Source organism: Lithobates pipiens, unplaced genomic scaffold (assembly GCF_037356315.1).
Source record: "Lithobates pipiens isolate NorthernLeopardFrog02 unplaced genomic scaffold, aLitPip1_a1.2 Scaffold_1, whole genome shotgun sequence".
Taxonomy (NCBI): domain Eukaryota; kingdom Metazoa; phylum Chordata; class Amphibia; order Anura; family Ranidae; genus Lithobates; species Lithobates pipiens.
In genome coordinates, this window is record NW_027507685.1 from 73,378,782 (window position 1) to 73,397,243 (window position 18,462).

Below are 18,462 nucleotides of genomic sequence, written 5' to 3' on the forward strand. Positions count from 1 at the left end.
ATCAACATGGGGACAAGGTGCTTTGGGGTGGGGGGGCCGCGCGGCCCCCCCTTCCCCAAGGCACCCCCCATGTTGAGGGCACGCGGCCTGGTACGGCTCAGGAGGGGGGGCGCGCTCGCTCGCCCCCCTTTCCTGGCCGGCCGGGTAGCGTGCTCGGACAAGGGTCTGTTGTGGACTTTGGGGGAACCCCCACGCCGATTTTTTTCGGCGTTGGGGTTCCCCTTTAAGCCCATTCCAGGCGGCGGAGCCCGCGACGTCTCCTTCGCGGGCCCCGCCTACCTGTACACGCGCTCGAAATGGGCGGATTTGCCTCCGCCTTACGTGGGCGAGTCCGTTCATTTCAAAAGTTGAGCGAACTGTTTGGCAAACAGTTCGCTGAAACAGTCCGCTCGTGTGTGGGCAAGTCCGCTCATGCAAATTTTGAGCGGACTGTTTGCCGAAACTGTTTGACGAACAAGGTTGGGCAAACAGTCCGCGCGTGTGTACGCGGCCTTACTCTGAATTTCCCTTTCTGCATACTTGTTCTGGTCAGTGACTCAGATAGTACTGAAGCCAGAGGATTAGCATTACAGAGAGGCAAATAACATTTAAAAAGGAGGTCAGCAATAGAGATAACAGGTTTACATGAAGAAATGTGTTCCCTTCCATTGATTCCTGCATGGAATAAATCCTCTTTCGTCTTTAGGCTGCTTTTTTTAATGTCTTGCAGTATATTTTCTGTAAACCAGAGCTCTGAAGATATACATACAACTTTCAACTCTTCTATGCCAAAGCTTTGGAGCAGCTGGAGCACCAACATACCCATAAGTCATATCACAGTCTAATTTAGAGGTCTGTGCAGCAAACAGTTAAAAAATACTCCTATGGATAAATTAGTGTTTGGAACGCTGATGTGGAATTAATATATTTCAAGGCAAGTGTGTTAGCATTAATTCCTCATGAGAAGAAAATGAAATGTCACCGTGTTCAAGCCACAGGGATAAAGTGACTCGGAAATTAACGGTCGTGACAGTACAGTGCGAAATTCTAACAGCGCACTATCTCACAAATACATGCTGGGGCTCACTGCTATTTGTGTTACAATATGACTGACAGCGACATATTAATGTGTGTGGAGTGTCAAATGTATAGGGGTAATTCATTAAAGGGAAACGAGAATGGTGTGCAGTTAATTTCATTCAACATTATTTATGTTTGTACATATTTGTACTGGTACAATGGTTAATGTTGTTTTATTTTTATTCACATTTTTAAAATTAAAAATGTATAATTTTTTTTACTAGTAATTTAAAGTGACCTTGTCCATGCTAAAAGGTTCATTTTAACCCCCACCCGTTTCAGCCATATATTCTCATTTTCCTCACCTCTGTGCTGCTCTGTTCAACTGCTGGGACCAGGTAAAGTAAGCCATATGTAAGCTTCAAACTAGATTGACACAGGGCTATGGGTTCCTTCCTCTGGCCAACGTTAGATTGCTGAGACAATTACGAGGGACCTAATGCTGTTAAATGTGTAGCACCCTCTACCTACTGTAGGTGCTCAAGTATGATTTTTCTGTAGTGCAGGTAAAATTAAGCAAGCCTAGTTAAAAGCTAGGCCTGTTTGTTTTGATCTGTGGCCTGACTTAGAGCAGGCTGGTGACTCACAGCTAGTTTAATCTTTTGGTTACCTCCCTTCTGCTTCTACAGGCTTCTAGAAGGAAGAAAGGGAAGAGAGGTGGAGCTGTTTGTAGTGTTCTGAGGAGCCCTGAGCAATCCCCAACCTGGATTGACAGGGGGCAGGCCTCCTTAAATACCTAGAGTCAGGAGTTGTTTGAGGTGGAAGAACTGTAGATGGAGTGTTAGGCTGTCGGTGCCTTTGAGGGAGCCCCCTACTCTGGGGGGGGGGGGGGGTGACTTTGGGCCAGGGGCTCGTAGCTGAATGAGACAAAAGACACAAAACCCAAGGGGTGTTCTGAACATGAGCAGGAGAGAACAGCAAGGATATTGCTGGAAAAGTCTCCAGGAGGGATCCATCAGGTGTCGATGAGTGGCAGGCACAGTCGGGAGAGCTGGGAGAGGCATTCCAGAGAGGCCTGGAAGTGTGCAGTCAGAGATGGATGTTAAACCAGCGAGAGAAACTGTGAAGTTACTGGCAATGAAGTTGGGCTGCTGGAGTCAGGAGGGCTGTCAGGGTCTGCAAAGGGCTGTCTGGGACCAGTATTCCACCAAAGAGGGCAGCTAGCACCAGAACTGTCTTTTGCTACAATATAGGGGCCCGCAGTCCCTGCCTGTAATAAGAAACTTTGCTAAGGCCTGGCTGAAATCAGAATTAGGCCTAACCATGTGTTAGCTGCGCCTGAAGAATTGTGCTGGAGGGAGAAGGAGAGATAGTCTGCAGCAAGTGTTGTGCAGGAGGAGAATATCTGAATTGTCCCCAACCATGCAAGAATAATTTTCTGGGCATCCCATGAATTCCTTAACCATCCAAGTTCTAATACCTCAATAAAATACAAAAACAAAGCTGATGGACTTATTCTTTGTCTTAGAGTGTCTGGAAGTGAATGCTGGGCTGGGCAGGGTGACAGGTGGGCCACATCACTCATCAACCCTTACGGGGGTACCGCTACATATGAAAGAGGGGGCGTGAGTGACATGCTCAGTTACATAAATACTTATGCTTCTAGGGAAAGGAGGAGGGGGGGTAAAAGATCTTCATTTGTCCTGCAAAGGACAGGCTAATTTGAATATAGTGGACACTTATGACACAGAATTTCCCAAGCTCTATGGCTTTTCTCAGTTCAAAGGGGTTGTATAGAAAGAAAAAAACATTCTCAGTAAAAAACGTTCACCACTTTTACAGCTGTTCAATTGACAAGGTGTTGGCTGTTGGCTAAGCTTTAGGTGATGTTACTTTGTGGTATAATACTGGGGATGATGGCTACTTTGTAGACCAGTGTTTCTCAACCTTTTATGGCAAAGTACCCCTACAGGTCTAAAAATATTTCCTAAGTACCCCTGTCTCAAGAAAGTAAATTCTATTGTTTGGGCCTCATGGTTTCTGTGTGTGTGTGTGTGATGTCAGTATGTGCATAGGGAGCACTGATGAGGCTGCACTGATAGGAGACACTGATAGGCAGTACTAATAGGAGGCTTTGATGGGCACTGATAGGCAACACTGATGGGGCTGCACTGATAATCAGGGCACTGATTTTCAATGTAAATGTGCCCCTGTCACAGGAAAGTCACTTATTGACTTTCCTTTCCTCAGACACTGACAGTGCTGAGGAAAGGAAATAAAAGGAAAGGAAAGCAGATAACCAGAATTTGTTTACATGTAATCAGCTGTGACTGGACACGGCAGATCACATTTTAAAGAGTCATGGTAAAAAGCCTGCCCTGGATGAAATCAGATTGGAGCAATTAACTCCTGATGAAGGAGAACTTCAATAGTCAGCATTGCATGGGTATGAACACTCAGCTACTGGTCCTGTGCCCACAACAGGTCAGCAGGAATGTGCCCTGATTCCTCATTCATTTAATCGACAGCTACAAGTCTCATGTCATCCGTGGTAAATAGCAGGGAAAGAAAAACCATCACATCCTCCAACGTAATGATCCGTGGTAAATAGCAGGGAAAGAAAAACCATCACATCCTCCTAGGGAAAGAAAAACCATCACATCCTCCTTTTCAGGGAAAGAAAAACCATCACATCCTCCTTTTTCAGGGAAAGAAAAACCATCACATCCTGGTTTTGATGGTTTTTCTTTCCCTGCTATTTACCACTGATCATTACGTTTGGGTTATCATTATAATACATGAGCTATTAATGGCCCTCTAGTGGCCGGATATAGAAATCATCTCCTATCTGGCACAGTAAAAGGATCCCTCTGGTGGCTGAATATGAGGAGTGAAGTGAGATATCTTCTGAGTTTGTGATGAGCCTAATTTTCCTTTTTTAAGGTGAGAGTTCTGTGAGCCCTTTCTTCTGGGATTGTTTATCACCGTTTGATCATCTATTTCTCATCGTTGGTGTTTATGAATATATGGACTATCTATTTATATTTACATTGATTGATTGTTTTTTTACACGTTTTCTTTGCACTTAGCAATTTCTGGACTCTATTATTTTGGCATATTTTGCGCAGGACTTTTTTTGTTTATCACTACGTTCGATATATATTGCCCTCACAAGACTCCTTTATTTAGCTAGGAAGCTGATTACCTGTTTGTGGTTATCAGCGCGCACCCCAAGGGAGGCACAGTGGATTGAAATGCTCAATAATACACTTAAGAAAAGAACACATATCAACATAGAAAGTCACCAACATTTTTTTCCAATATATGGCAGTGTTGGCTATGCTCCCCAGAAGTGGCACCGCCACGGCTGGCCCTGGATAGGTTGCTGATGGGATAACTGAATATATGGTGCTGTTATTGAAATCGGAAGAGAGAGTGTTTTGCAAGATAGATAGACTGGAACCCCAGATGATGTGTAAATGGTTGGTTTCATACCTGACGCTCAAGTTAAATCTTGTTTTAGTTTTGTTCCTTTGTTGTAGGAGCACTAGGCAGTGGCACTACTAGCTCTTTTCGGGAGTATGATAACAGTATTTACTTCATAACTAAAGACACTAATATGTTGTTATGAGAATTAAAACTCCTGATATTCTCTTTATATGTACTTAACTATCATACATATACTGTATACATTGTACCATGTAATGCCTTGTGTTCTCATCAATAAAAACCTTTTTTGTTGATTAAAAAAGGAATGCAGCACCCCCATGGCCAGGAATGCAGCACCCCCATTGCCAGGAATGCAGCATCCACCATTGGCAGCAATGCAGCACCCCCATTGCCAGGAATGCAGATTCGCCATTGCCATCAGTGCAGCCTGATTAATGCCCATCCATCTGCAGCCTTGGAGGGGACAGGGAGGGGGTGGGACAAGTGGCAAAAGATTACATACAGGAAAAACTCCTGTTTTCTCGTGGCCTCTTTAATGGAAAGTCCCACCTCCTATGATGGACAGAACAGTCATTCAATGGCAGCGCAGGAGAAGGGACTTCCTATTTCATAGGCTGCCGTGTAAACAGGAAATACTCATATGTTTACGGCACTCATTCCGCCTTCTCCCTGTCCCCTCCAAGGCAGCCAGCATATATATCTTTTGTGGCCCCAATGATCAGGCCAGACTTTGGACATGCCTGATGTAAGTGAACCAAAGACACCTAGAAAAAGGCTAAGTGTAAAGTTTTTTTTTAATGGTCACAGGGGAGATGTGAAGCAGGGACAAACAGGGGGAGAGCATGAACCTGAGCTTTAATAATATGGTTCACTAAATAATATGTCATTGCAATGCAAAGGAATAATGCTGAATAAGGCTGATAAATTAAAAGAGACTACAGTACTCTGTGTAGTAATAAGAAGGGTCCCCAACTCTATCAGCCTGATGTAAACAACAATGGACCCAACAGCTGTTACTTATAAAGTATGAGTTGCCAGTATTCAACGGTTTTATTTTCTGGTCACACCACAATATCACTTTTACCAGCAGGTGGCATCATGGGTAAATTCTATAATTGCGGTACTTTATTCCGAGAAACCTAATTACTGTCAGAGAGACTGACCCTTGTGTGGTTGAGGTTTAAAAACAGACAAAAAAAAGTCCCTTGTTCCTGGAATTCTTCTTTAACATTTGAAATGAAATCTCATTTTGTAGATATATGAGCTTTATATCCGTTTTGTCTCTGCTCGCTAGGCGGAACGCATTGAAACCTGTTTGTATTCAGTGAAAGCAAGTGGCCGAGGATTCTGTATTTCAGGGGTCGAATGACATCTGCACTGAATGGAATATGATTACTAGACTTTAATGGCATATCTTTTAATAAAGCAGTTCTGTAAATAAAGATTATAGGGCAGCCTGTTTTCTTAGGGCGAGCAGCAACTGATTATTATTTCTGTACATCAAAGCAAGCAGCAAATTCCCCTAATTACAGCCTGGGTGTTCCAAATTACAATGTAGGAGTGCGGATGCTGGCTGCATACAGAATTTTTCTGAAGTGTTCTCAGCCAATTTCCTATGTCTCCCAATTTATCTGCTGTAATCTCTGCATATGCTGGGCCCATACTAATACCGGGACCAGTACTGATACTACACGAGTGGTTCTGCCGATTGTTTCATCTACCAAGGTTAACTATTTTTATCATTCATGGGTAAATCAGTCAGATTAAAAAGAAGCCTATAGAAGACGAGGTATTAAATGATCCTAAAACGATTGTTATATTATTTAGATGGTTAAAACAAACTTTTACTAATTACACATTCATTGTGACCTGACCGCCAGACATAATACAGTGCTGTTCATCCTACATGTATATAATGCCCTATACATCCCACATGATCTTACCACTACCCGTGAACAAAAAAACTGTTTCATAGTCACTTAAAGTGGTTGTAAACCCTTACAAACCACTTTGACCTACAGGTAAGCCTAGATTAAGGCTTACCTGTAGGTCCAAAAAATATCTCCCAAACCTATACGGTTTAGGAGATATTTGCCTGAAGACGGGCACCGCTGTCTACGGCGCATGCACCGTAGACAGCGGCTCGCAGGCGCACTGAGCGTGGCATCCTCGATAACGAAGATGCTGCGCAATGCCGCGTGTCTCAGCTCCCGTGCGCATGCGCGGGAGTGATGTCATCGCGGCTTCGCCGAATGACAGCGGCGGAGCTGCGAGACCCACCAAGAAGATGGATGCGGCGGACTACAGGGGACAGCGGTGACTTCGCTGGCTCCTGTGTCAGGTAAGTGACACATAATGGGCTACTATGCGATGCATAGTAGTCCATTATTCTTTGCCTTTGCAGGGAATGAAAGAGGAAGTAAACTCATCAGGGTTTACTTCCTCTTTAAGTTGAAAAAAAGACACATGATAATCATAAATTTCAACCAAAGACAAAACTGAACAAATGAAAAACCTTGCATCTTCAGAACCCTAAACCTGCAGTTGATCAAGAATAGGGGTCTCCAGAAATTTCAGTGGGATGGCCACATTGTGGAGTTTGCAAATATCAGCAGGCCTAACAAAAAAAAAAACATTTTTATTTTGCAAGTCCAACCTTTCATCCAAAGTGCCTATTGAAGTCCCCCTTGCATCCAGGAGAACATACTAATTAGAGTACTGCTTTACATTCAGGAGTGCCCATCAGAGTGTCCCCAAAGATCCAGAAGTGCCATTCAGAGTCCCCCCTTAGATCCAGAAGTACCCATTAGATTCCCCACGTAGATCTAGGAGTCCCCAACAGTTCTCTCCATATTAGATCCAGGAGTGCCTATCAGAGTCCCCCCTTACATCCAGGAGGGCCCATCAGGTCTTGTTTCAGATCCGGGAGTGCCCATCAAAGTCCTCCCTTACATCCAGGTGTACCTGGGTATAGGGGAAGGTTATGGCTGCCAGTGGATTTGTTAGTCTCTATAACATGAAACACAGATAGGCGGGCTGGATAAAATGTTTTAGTGGACCAGATGTGGCCTGTGGCCATAGTCTGAAGACCCTGCATCCAGAGAAAGGCAAAAAAAACCTTTATAAAAGGTCCAATTTTGTCTAACTGAACTAATTTCTCTTGATTTGCAAAAGCAATCAGATATTCTCTAACGTTTTACAATGTTATTTCCTAGGAATATTAATAGCCCTTTAAAATATGTGCATTTAGAATCAAATCTAGCCCTTTTTAAGCTAATGAGTTAGAGGCAGCTTCTGTGGAAGAGTATTATTAATTTTCACAACTCTTACTGTAATGTATTCTTTCTGTATGTGTAGGGTAAACCTATGTGGCCCAAAGTCTTTTGCAGTGAACAACCTTAAACTACGTTTACTATAAAGTCCATTTATATATTTATACAAGGTGACAGGGCGGCTGATAGATTTTTTTGAAGGGGTGGAAACCGCCCCTTGAGCAGCCGACGGCCCCTCACCCCCCCACCACCGCCTGTTGACTGGCGGTCGGTCTGGCACTTACTGCACCTAGGTGGCAGGTGGCGGGCAGTGGTCCTGGTGTCCTCTCCTCCATCATGGCGGCTTCCACCATGCAGCTCCTCCCCTCCTCCTAGGTGTCCAATAGGATCTCCTGTCATTTCAGCCAAGACCCGCTTCCTGGTTGACCAGGAGGAGGATCTGTGTTACAATAGTGAATATATATTCGCTATTGTAACACACATGGGTGAGCTCAGTTCCCAGTATCCACAGTATCAATCTGTCTAATGAGCACCCGAGACAGCACCTGGAGCTGCTGGGCTCGTTCTCGTTGCTTGAACGATTGAACTCAGGTAAGAAAAAGGGGGGCTCTGGGGGGCAGCTACAGCACAGAAATATTTTCACCTTCACCAAGGTGAAAAAGCTTGAACCTTTACAACTTTAATACCCTCTTCTCTGGAGAGAAAAGTGTTTTCTTAAGTGCTAGCTTTTTCATCGGTTAATGGCAGTCCAATGTGTAGCCATTCTCTGTGTCCTATCTGTGTCTCTCTCAAGAAACCAGAGTCAAAACTTTTTCCTTATTTTTGATTTACTGGGGAATGGCTAGAACCCCTGTCAGGTTCTCTTTTTCTATCTGTAGGGAGCACTAAAAAGGAAGTGGGTAAAATTTCCTCAAAGTGATGTGACATTGTATCCCATTGACAATGATTAAAATGACAAACAGAAAGTGTGAATTTTCCCAACTAGGACACAGACAAAAATGAACTCTGACAGAGGCTCTATCCCAACTTTAGATGAAAATTTAAAAAATTGGATATACTTCTTCTTTAAAGCCCAACTCAAAGGTACCTGTGATCAGAATTGGCATATAGATGCTTCTCTGGCAGATCTCCTCATTCGCTGTCCTCTCTGCTGCCTATGCCTTGAATGTTGCTGTCCAGTTGGTGGCATAATTTCCAGACTGGATGGCACATGCCATCTAGCCCCTCTCCTTGAGGCCATCATTTTAAGGACATACCTCCTGGTAATGTCATTATCATGCCACCAGTTCCCTCCCCATTATCAGCATGCATTGTTTTCTATGGTGGCCACATCTGTGAGATGCAGATCATACAATTTACTTTTTCCTTAGCCACAACCCATGTGATCACTACCATTCAGCTCTTTATAAGATATTAGGATTAAAATTTGTATGTATTATCAAATATGCTGATATTGTATGTTAGGGGAGGGGGCAAAAGGATGCATTCTGGAACGCTGTTATAATTCTAGAAAAAAAATTATAAAACCTAACTTTTATAAAGCACACCTCCAGCGAAATATAACCAAACATTAAGGGTTCATTAAAAGGTAAAATAACAAAACCACCTTTTATTGCAACATTCACCTTCAATCCAAAGATCCCATCCACACCCTGAAAACCACAACCCAGTGTCCAGTCAACAGTTTAAATATCAAATAGAACCCTCCATAGGCCCTATTTACGATTTAAACTATGCAGACTAGGGATGAGCCGAACACCCGCCGGTTTGGTTCGCACCAGAACTTTCGAACGGACCCCAAATTCGAACGAACTTTAGAACCCCATTGAAGTCTATGGGACTCGAACGTTCGAAATTAAAAGTGCTAATTTTAACGGCTAATATGCAAGATACTGTCCTAAAAAGGGTTTGGGGACATGGGTCAATGCCTAAAATGTTTTTAAAAATGGCAGTTTTGGCGGGAGCACTGATTTTAATGACGATTAAAGTGAAAAAAAAAGTGAAATATTCCTTTAAATATGGTGCCTGGGGGGTGTCTGTAGTATGCCTGTGAAGTGCCACGTGTTTCCCGTGTTTAGAACAGTCCCTGCACAAAATGACATTAAACGGAAATAACACCATTTAAAACTGCTTGCGGTTTTAATGTTATATCTGGTTCCTGCAATATGGTTGAAAATCATTCAGAAAAATGGCATGGGTAGCCCTCCCTGCCCATTACCAGCCTATTTGGGTCTTGTACGCATATTAAGGGGAACCCCGTACCCATATTAAAAAAAGGAAATGCGTGTGGCCCCCAGGCCCTATATACTCAGAACAGCAGTATACAGGCAGTGCAAACAAGACAGGGACTGTGTAGGTTTGTTGTGTTAAGTTGAATCTGTTTGTAATTTTCAACTGGTACATTTTTAAAGTGTAGCTCCAGTCAAAAAAACTATTTTTAAGCTTTTTGGAAAACATAGGTAAGGGTTATCACCCCTGTATAATTTGTTTTGTCGTCCATCTTTTTTCATCTCACTTGCTGTTGTCTCCTTCCGTTTGCAAGTAGGAGATGTTTGTAAATTGGATGTTTGAAAGTAGGGGCCTGCCCTATATGCTCTGCAGAAATGGCGGAACAAGGTGTTGGTTTTGCCACAACATTGTAAGCCCTCAAAGTGACTCTTGGTGGGCGCTGGAGCGGCCTGCTGTGACCGATTATATTAAGAATTGTAATTACATGCCATTGTTGAACAGTGGTAGAAAAATTTACCTTTGGTGGTTGTGGTGCTGGTGCCACAACACTATAAGTCCTCACCGTTACTCTGGGTGGGCACAGGAAGGGGCCCTTCTGTGAAATATTATATCAAGAATTGTAATTACATGTCCCTGTTAAACAGGGGCAGAAAAATTTGGCCTTAGGCACTGCTGCTGGTGCCACCACACTGCAACCTCTCCCATATAATCTAGTTTTATTGCAGGAATTAGCCCTGCTGCAAAGCATTGCATCAAAAATTGTACTTAAACGCCCCTGTTAAACAGGGGCAGAAAAATTGGGCCTTAGGCACTGGTGCTGGTGCCACCACACTGCAACCTCTGCCATATACTCTAGTTTATTGCAGGAATTAGCCCTGCTGCAAAGCATTGCATCAAAAATTGTAATTAAACGCCCCTGTTAAACATGGGCATAAAAATTGGGCCTTAGGCACTGGTGCTGGTGCCACCACACTGCAACCTCTTCCATATACTCTAGTTTTATTGCAGGAATTAGCCCTGCTGCAAAGCATTGCATCAAAAATTGTAATTAAACGCCCCTGTTAAACAGGGGCAGAAAAATTGGGCCTTAGGCACTGGTGCTGGTGCCACCACACTGCAACCTCTCCCATATACTCTTGTTTGATTGCAGGAATTAGCCCTGCTGCAAAGCATTGCATCAAAAATTGTACTTAAACGCCCCTGTTAAACAGGGGCAGAAAAATTGGGCTGATGGCATCAACCAGAACCAGAAATGTTCTTCCAACATATCAGCGGAGGAGGAAGAGGATAGACAATCAATATAACAGGACAGTCACTCAGCATCAGCATAGGCAGTCTTGAAGGGATGTGATATTTCGAAAAAAATTATTCTGTTACATTAGCTTCAGGTGCTTGGTAGCTGTGGGTTATCCAAGACTGATTCATCTTGATGAAGGTCAGTCGATCAACTGATTCGGTGGACAGGCACACCCTGTGATCGGTAACAAAGCCACCAGCAGCACTGAAGGTGCGTTCCAAAAGAATGCTGGATGCAGGACAGGCCAGTAGCTCAATTGCATACTGTGCAAGCTCTGGCCAGTGATCCATCCTCAAGACCCAGTAAGCCAGAGGATTTTCGGTGGGAAAGGTGTCCAAGTCTGACCTTGCCCCTAGGTTTTCCTGCACCATGTAAATCAGACGCTGGCGATGGGTGCTGGAACCGATCATACCTTGGGGCTGCGGACTAAAAAATTGTCTGAAAGCATCAGTCAGACGGCCACCTTCTCCACAGCTCCTTCTGACCGATGCCTCAGCAACACGTTGTCCAGGACCAGGAGTTTGTAACCTCCCAGTCTCTGGGAACGCGTTGCACAGACCTTTCTGCAAGGCCTCCCGGAGATGTCTCATCCTCTGCTCCCTCTGCGATGGCAAGATAAGGTCGGCAACCTTACCCTTGTACCGTGGATCAAGGAGAGTGGCCAGCCAGTAATGGTCCCTCTCCTTGATTCGAAGAATACGAGGATCCTTCCGCAGGCTTTGCAGGATCAGGGAGGCCATGCAGCGTAGGTTAGCTGAGGCATTCGGTCCGGAGTCCTCTGGGTCACTAAGGACAACATGATCCGCAGCTACCTCCTCCCAGCCACGTACAAGTCCACGTGTTTCTTGGGACTGTAAATCATCCCTACAAGACTGCTGCTGCTGATGCTGCTGATGCTGAGTGCCAGCCTCCACCTCCATGCTGACACAATCATCCTCCTCCTCCTCTTCCTCCTCCTCATCCTCTTCCTGTGTGATGGGTGGCACAGCAGGAACACTGTCTGGATGAAGGGGGCCTTGAGAGGCAAGGAAGTCCTCCTCTTCCTGCCTCTGTTCTGCCTCAAGTGCCCTGTCCATTATTCCACGCAGCGTATGCTCCAAGAGGTGGACAAGAGGTACAGTGTCACTGATGCATGCACTGTCACTGCTCACCATCCTTGTGGCCTCCTCAAACGGTGACAGGACAGTGCATGCATCCCTGATCATGCCCCACTGGCGTGGTGAGAAAAAACCGAGCTACCCTGACCCTGTCCTGGTGCCGTAGTCGCACAGGTACTCATTGATGGCCCTCTGCTGCGTGTGCAGCCGCTGCAGCATGGCCAACGTTGAGTTCCATCTGGTGGGCATGTCACATATAAGGCGGTTCTTGGGCAGGTTCAACTCCTTTTGGAGCTCAGCCAGCCGAGCACAGGCATTAAATGATCGGCGGAAATGCACACAGACTTTCCTGGCCTGCTTCAGGACATCCTGTAACCCGGGGTACCTGCCCAAGAACCGCTGCACCACCAGGTTAAGGACGTGAGCTACACAGGGCACATGGGTCAGTTGTCCCTGTCGGAGGGCGGAGAGGAGGTTGGTGCCATTGTCACAAACCACCATTCCTGTCTTAAGCTGGCGTGGTGTCAACCACCTCTCGGCCTTCCCCTGCAGAGCTGACAAAACATCCGCCCCAGTGTGGCTCCTGTCCCCCAAACAAACCAGCGCAAGCACGGAATGGCATTGTTTTGCCTGCGTACTTGCGTAGCCCCTGGAACGCCTACGAAGCACCGCTGGTTCTGAGGACAGAGCACTGGAAGAGGCCATGGAGGAAGAAGAAGAGGAGGGGGTGGAGGAGAGAGATGTGTCACAACCAATAGTAGCATTTTGGAGGCGTGGTGGCGGAACAACCTCCAACACTACTGCACCTTGTCCTGCATCCTTCCCAGCTGCCAGAAGAGTGACCCAATGGGCCGTGAAAGACAGGTAACGTCCCTGTCCATGCCTGCTGGACCATGAGTCAGCGGTAATATGCACCTTACCGCTGACCGCCCTGTCCAGCGAGGCAAGGACATTGCCTTCCACATGCCGGTAGAGAGCCGGAATCGCCTTCCGTGAGAAAAAGTGGCGTTTGGGGACCTGCCACTGAGGAACCGCACATTGTACAAACTCACGGAAGGGGGCCGAGTCTACCAACTGAAAAGGCAGCAGTTGAAGTGCTAGCAATTTAGCCAAGCTAGCATTCAACCGCTGGGCATGTGGATGGCTGGGAGTGAACTTCTTTCGCCGGTCCAGCAGCTGGGGCAGGGACATTTGCCTGCTATAATCGGACGTGGGTGTACCGCTAGCAGAGTTCCCGGAAGCACTTGGCTGTGACACACCTAATTCTACACCTTCATTCCTCTCAGAGCAGGTTTCAGAGAGGACTGAAGGTCTAGTGGGGTTGAAGATGCCAGCTGATGAGGAGCAAGGAGAGGTCCGCTTTGTTCTTTGGTGTGGGTCTTTGAGGTACGCTTGCCAACGAGCTGCATGGCAGGTCAACATATGTCTGGTCAAGCATGTGCCCAAGCGGCTGATGTTTTGGCCGCGCGAGATACGCTTGAGACATATGTTGCAAATAGCAGCGGTGCGATCTGATGCACTCGTCTCAAAAAAGGCCCACACCAAAGAACTTTTAGAATAACGCGCAGAGGCAGCGCCCTGCACAGGCGGAGCTCTGCGGTGTGATTCAGTCGGTGTGCTGCCCCTAAGCTGGCCGCGGAGGGCATCCTGCCTCGTTGGACATGTGCCTCCTCCTCCTCCTCCTCCTCTCTCCTTCCAGGCACCCACGTGGAGTCAGTGCCCTCATCATCCCCTCCCTCTTCATCGCTGTAGCAAACCTGGCAGTATGCTGCAGCTTGTGGAACATGACTGCCAGATTGCTGTCCTTCTTGAGCATCCCCTCTCTCTGCGCTCACGCTACTGCCTTCCTCTAGCTGAGTGTCATCATCAGAGCCCACATAACACTGGGCATCCTCCTGGAGCATGTACCCAACACTGTGCTCAAAGAGTTCAGGAGACTCCTCAGGAGGACGTGGTGGGTCTAGGGAAGGAGTCACTGATGATGACATTGAGAGGAGGGAAGACGATGCGTTAGCAGCTGCTTTGCTAGTACCCTGAGACTGGGTGAGAGAGGATGAGGAAAATGAAGAGGGCTTGGTCATCCACTCTACCAAGTCGTTGGCATGTTGCGGCTCAACATGTCCAGCTGCCGAAAAGAAGGACAAGCGTGTCCCATGGCCACGTGCTGATGACAATGCACCGCGTCCACGACCAGCACTGTTGTCTCTAGACACAGAGCTTGCTTGCCCTCTTTTATCGGCTCGCGCCTGTCTGCCTCTCCTTGCTGGCCTTCCAGACATGGTAATGGCCTGAAGGGAGTTGGGTAAAAAAGCAGTTGGGTAGTGTATATTGTGCTAGAGGCACACAACACCCAGTAACTCCTGCAGATGCCTTTATTATAGAACACCAGAGATAAAGGGGTATATACAGATGTATACTGTGCTGTGCTGGAGGCACACACAACTTCCAATAACTCCTGCAGATGGCAAGTGGGCTCAAATAGAGAACAGCTATGTAGGTGGATATAGCGGTATGTACTGGGTAAAGAGCACTCAGACAGCACGCACAAGCTCCTAACACTACTGACTGCAAGCTCTATTATAAAAGATAGATCACTAGCTATATAGGTGAGGTGAATATAGCGGTGTATACTGCGGTCAGGGCACGCAGACAACAACCACTACACAACAGCAAGATCGAAAATCGTCCGAAAACGATCGGTGTGTACTGTGTTGAAGGTACACAGAACACCCACTGCTTCAGACGCCAACACACTACACAAGGCCGCCGCGCTGGCGGCCTTATATAGTGTGGGGCGTGCACTACACAGCCTGAGCTATGATTGGCCACAGGCATCCTGCCTGTGGCCAATCATGGCTCTCCTCGCTGCTGGCGCTGCGATTGGCCAAGCATGCGGGGTCACAGTGCATGCTTGGGCAATCATGAGCCAGCAATGCACTGCGCCATCGCAGTGCATTGTGGGCCGTGAGCGCCACACGAATTTGGCGCGAACGGACCAAAATGTTCGGACTTCGCCGAACGGACGAACAGCCGATGTTCGAGTCGACTCGAACACGAAGCTCATCCCTAATGCAGACCATATACTGTGAATTGTTATTTCAAAAGAGTAAGAATACTGTACTTTTACTCGCACATTTACTTTGCATTTTTTAGATTTTTAGGTTTTTAAGATGTTACTCTTTTAAGTTACTTAATCTGTGTTCATATTTTTTAAATACCAGACAATTGTTCCATATTTCAAAGAATTTATCAAGTGAATTATTATATAAATTAAATAATCCTTCCATTGAACATGCATAATCTTCCTTTGCAATCCAATCTTTTAGAATTGGAATATTGTGTGTACGTCAATACTTCATAATGAGCCCTTTAGAAGCTTTTAGTAAGTTAGAAAGTGATTTTTTTTTTATACCATGCCACCAAAAGGTATATATAGATATATATATATATATTGTAGACATGTCACTGGAGAAGTGATCGAGGGGGTGTACATCTCACCTAGGTTGCTACACAGTGTGAGATGGTAAATCCAGGATGGATCAGTTTCTCAGCAGCGATATGCTGCTGAGTTGTTATTTAATTTTGCCGGGCCTGGGTTTATATGGAATGGCAGGTAGGTTTGGTAGAGGGACCTGTCATTCCACATCCCCCGATCCAGTTCTGGGTTTGGGATCAGGTGAGCTTTGATCCTAATTAGCCTGGGAAGCTAAAGGCACTGCAGGGTCTGCAGGTGGTGGCTCTCAGCCAGGGAATGAACAATCTGTGTGTTGAAGGAAGCTGCAAGCACAGCCACTGCTGGAGCTAAAACTCACCCTGCGATATCCAGGCGAAAGACGCTGTGTTTGTAAGTGTCAGATAGGTGAGCAGAACCTGTTAGTAAGCGCCCAGCCGGGCTAGGACTTTTATTTTTTGTTGTACTTAGAAAGCACGGTGTTGCTGTATATTTTGTTTGCTGGACTGTTTGTACCACGAATAAACGCCAAGATCTGCTTTATAAATTCCAAGTCTGCTGTGAACTGTGTCCAAACACACCCTACCCCGGGAAGATCCCTTACAATTGGTGGAGGTAGCGGGCAACACGGTTGCTAGGGGCAACGGTGTGGACAGACTTGGCTACAGCTGCTGATGTCCTGGGTGAAAGCTGCAACTACACTCCAAGAACAGTCCAGCAACATGGAGGAGATGCTGAAGCAGTTTATGCAAGTGAGTTTGCAACAACAGCAGGCTCAGACAGAGGCCAATAGACGACATGAACAGTCCATGGCTGAACAACAGCAGGCGCAGACAGAGGCCAATAGACGACATGAACAGTACATGGCGGCACAACATCAGATGCATAAGGAAGAGTTGCAAGCTTTGCGCCAAAGCCAACAACAACTTATCGAGCACCTGATAGTAAATCGAGAGGCGCCTGTGGTTGCTAATCCACCCACAATGGAGGGAGCCGCTCCAGAGATTTTTTTTGGGAGAAGGACTGTGCAGAAAGCGCTGCAAAAGATGACTGCTGAGGACGATGTTGAGGCCTATCTAACAGTATTTGAGCGCGTGGCTGAGCGAGAGAAGTTACCAGCCGCTGAGTGGGCAGAGGTAATTGCGCCCTATTTAACAGGTGAACCTCAAAAGGCCTACTATGACCTCAGTGAGCAAGAGGTTAAGGACTATACTCGGCTAAAAGAGGAGATACTTGCCCGACTAGGAGTTACTACTGCAGTCCGTGCCCGGAGGGTACGCAACTGGAGCTACAGTCTGGACAAATCAGCGAGGTCCCAGATGTATGACCTAATCCATTTGGCAAGAAAGTGGTTGGAGCCAGACACTTCTACTCCTGCACAAATCCTAGAGAAGGTTGTGATGGATCGCTACCTCCGAGCGCTTCCTACTGACCTGCAACGCTGGGTGGGACAAGGTGATCCTAAGAACGCAAACGAACTTGTCAACCTTGTGGAGAGGTTCCAGGCGACTGAGGACTACCTCCGTGATGTTCCTGCAGCATCTTCACCTCCCCGGAGCGCCAGATCTGTGCCGTCAGCTGGTAAGAGACTTCCATCTATTGGGGGAGTGTGGAGGGGTGCTGATGGGGGGAAAAGGGCTCAAGTGGTGTCTCAGGGACAAAAGACTGGTGATGGTCCCGGGTGGCTAAGGGGCTCTGAAAAGGACTCCTTGCCAAAGAGACCAGGCCCTATCCAGTGTTGGAGATGCCATGAGGCGGGACACGTGTCTGCCCATTGCCCTCTTACCTCTGAACCCATGGAATGTGACGCTAGCCGGCGTCAGTCGCTATTTGCGGAACCATCTTGTGCTGCAGTTCCTGGACTAGAGACTGAACCGCAAATCTGCAACATCACAATCAATGACTTTCCTGTTAAAGCGTTAATGGACTCAGGAAGCCTTGTAACCTTGGTGCATGCTAGCCTGGTGACTGGGGACTTAGAGTCTAAAAAGCATATGAGTGTTGTGTGCATACATGGTGATACAAAAGTGTACCCTATAGTGCTGGCTAAAGTCGGGACTGAACAAGGCACCGTACAATATGAAGTGGGTGTGGTTAAAAACCTCATGCATAATGTAATATTGGGGCGCGATTTTCCATTATTCTGGGCTCTTTGGGAAAAAAGAAAAATCCCCAAAAGGAGTGAGGATACCTCTAAGGGGGTTGCCTTGTCCACTGTGAATGATAAAAATGTGCAGGATGAAAATGATTGTTTTCCTTTGCAGGTCCTGGCTGGGGAGGAGGAGGCTCCTCCCACTGAGCAAAATATACTAGACTTAGAGGTGTCTAGCGATAATTTTGGGACTGCACAATTACAGGACCCCACTCTCAAAAATGCGAGAGAGCAGGTTGCTGTTATGAACGGGGTACCTCAGGAACCAGATGCTGAAAAAAGATTTCCACATTTTTCGGTGACTAATGATCTTTTCTATAGAGTCAATAAGGTTAAAGATGAGATTGTGGAACAGCTTCTGGTACCTAAGCCGTACCGGCGTCAGGTGCTTGACATGGCACATAACCATGTTCTTGGGGGACACTTGGGGACTGACAAAACGCGAGAGAGGGTTCTCCAGAGGTTTTTTTGGCCGGCCATATATGATGACATTAAAAAATACTGTGAGTCGTGCC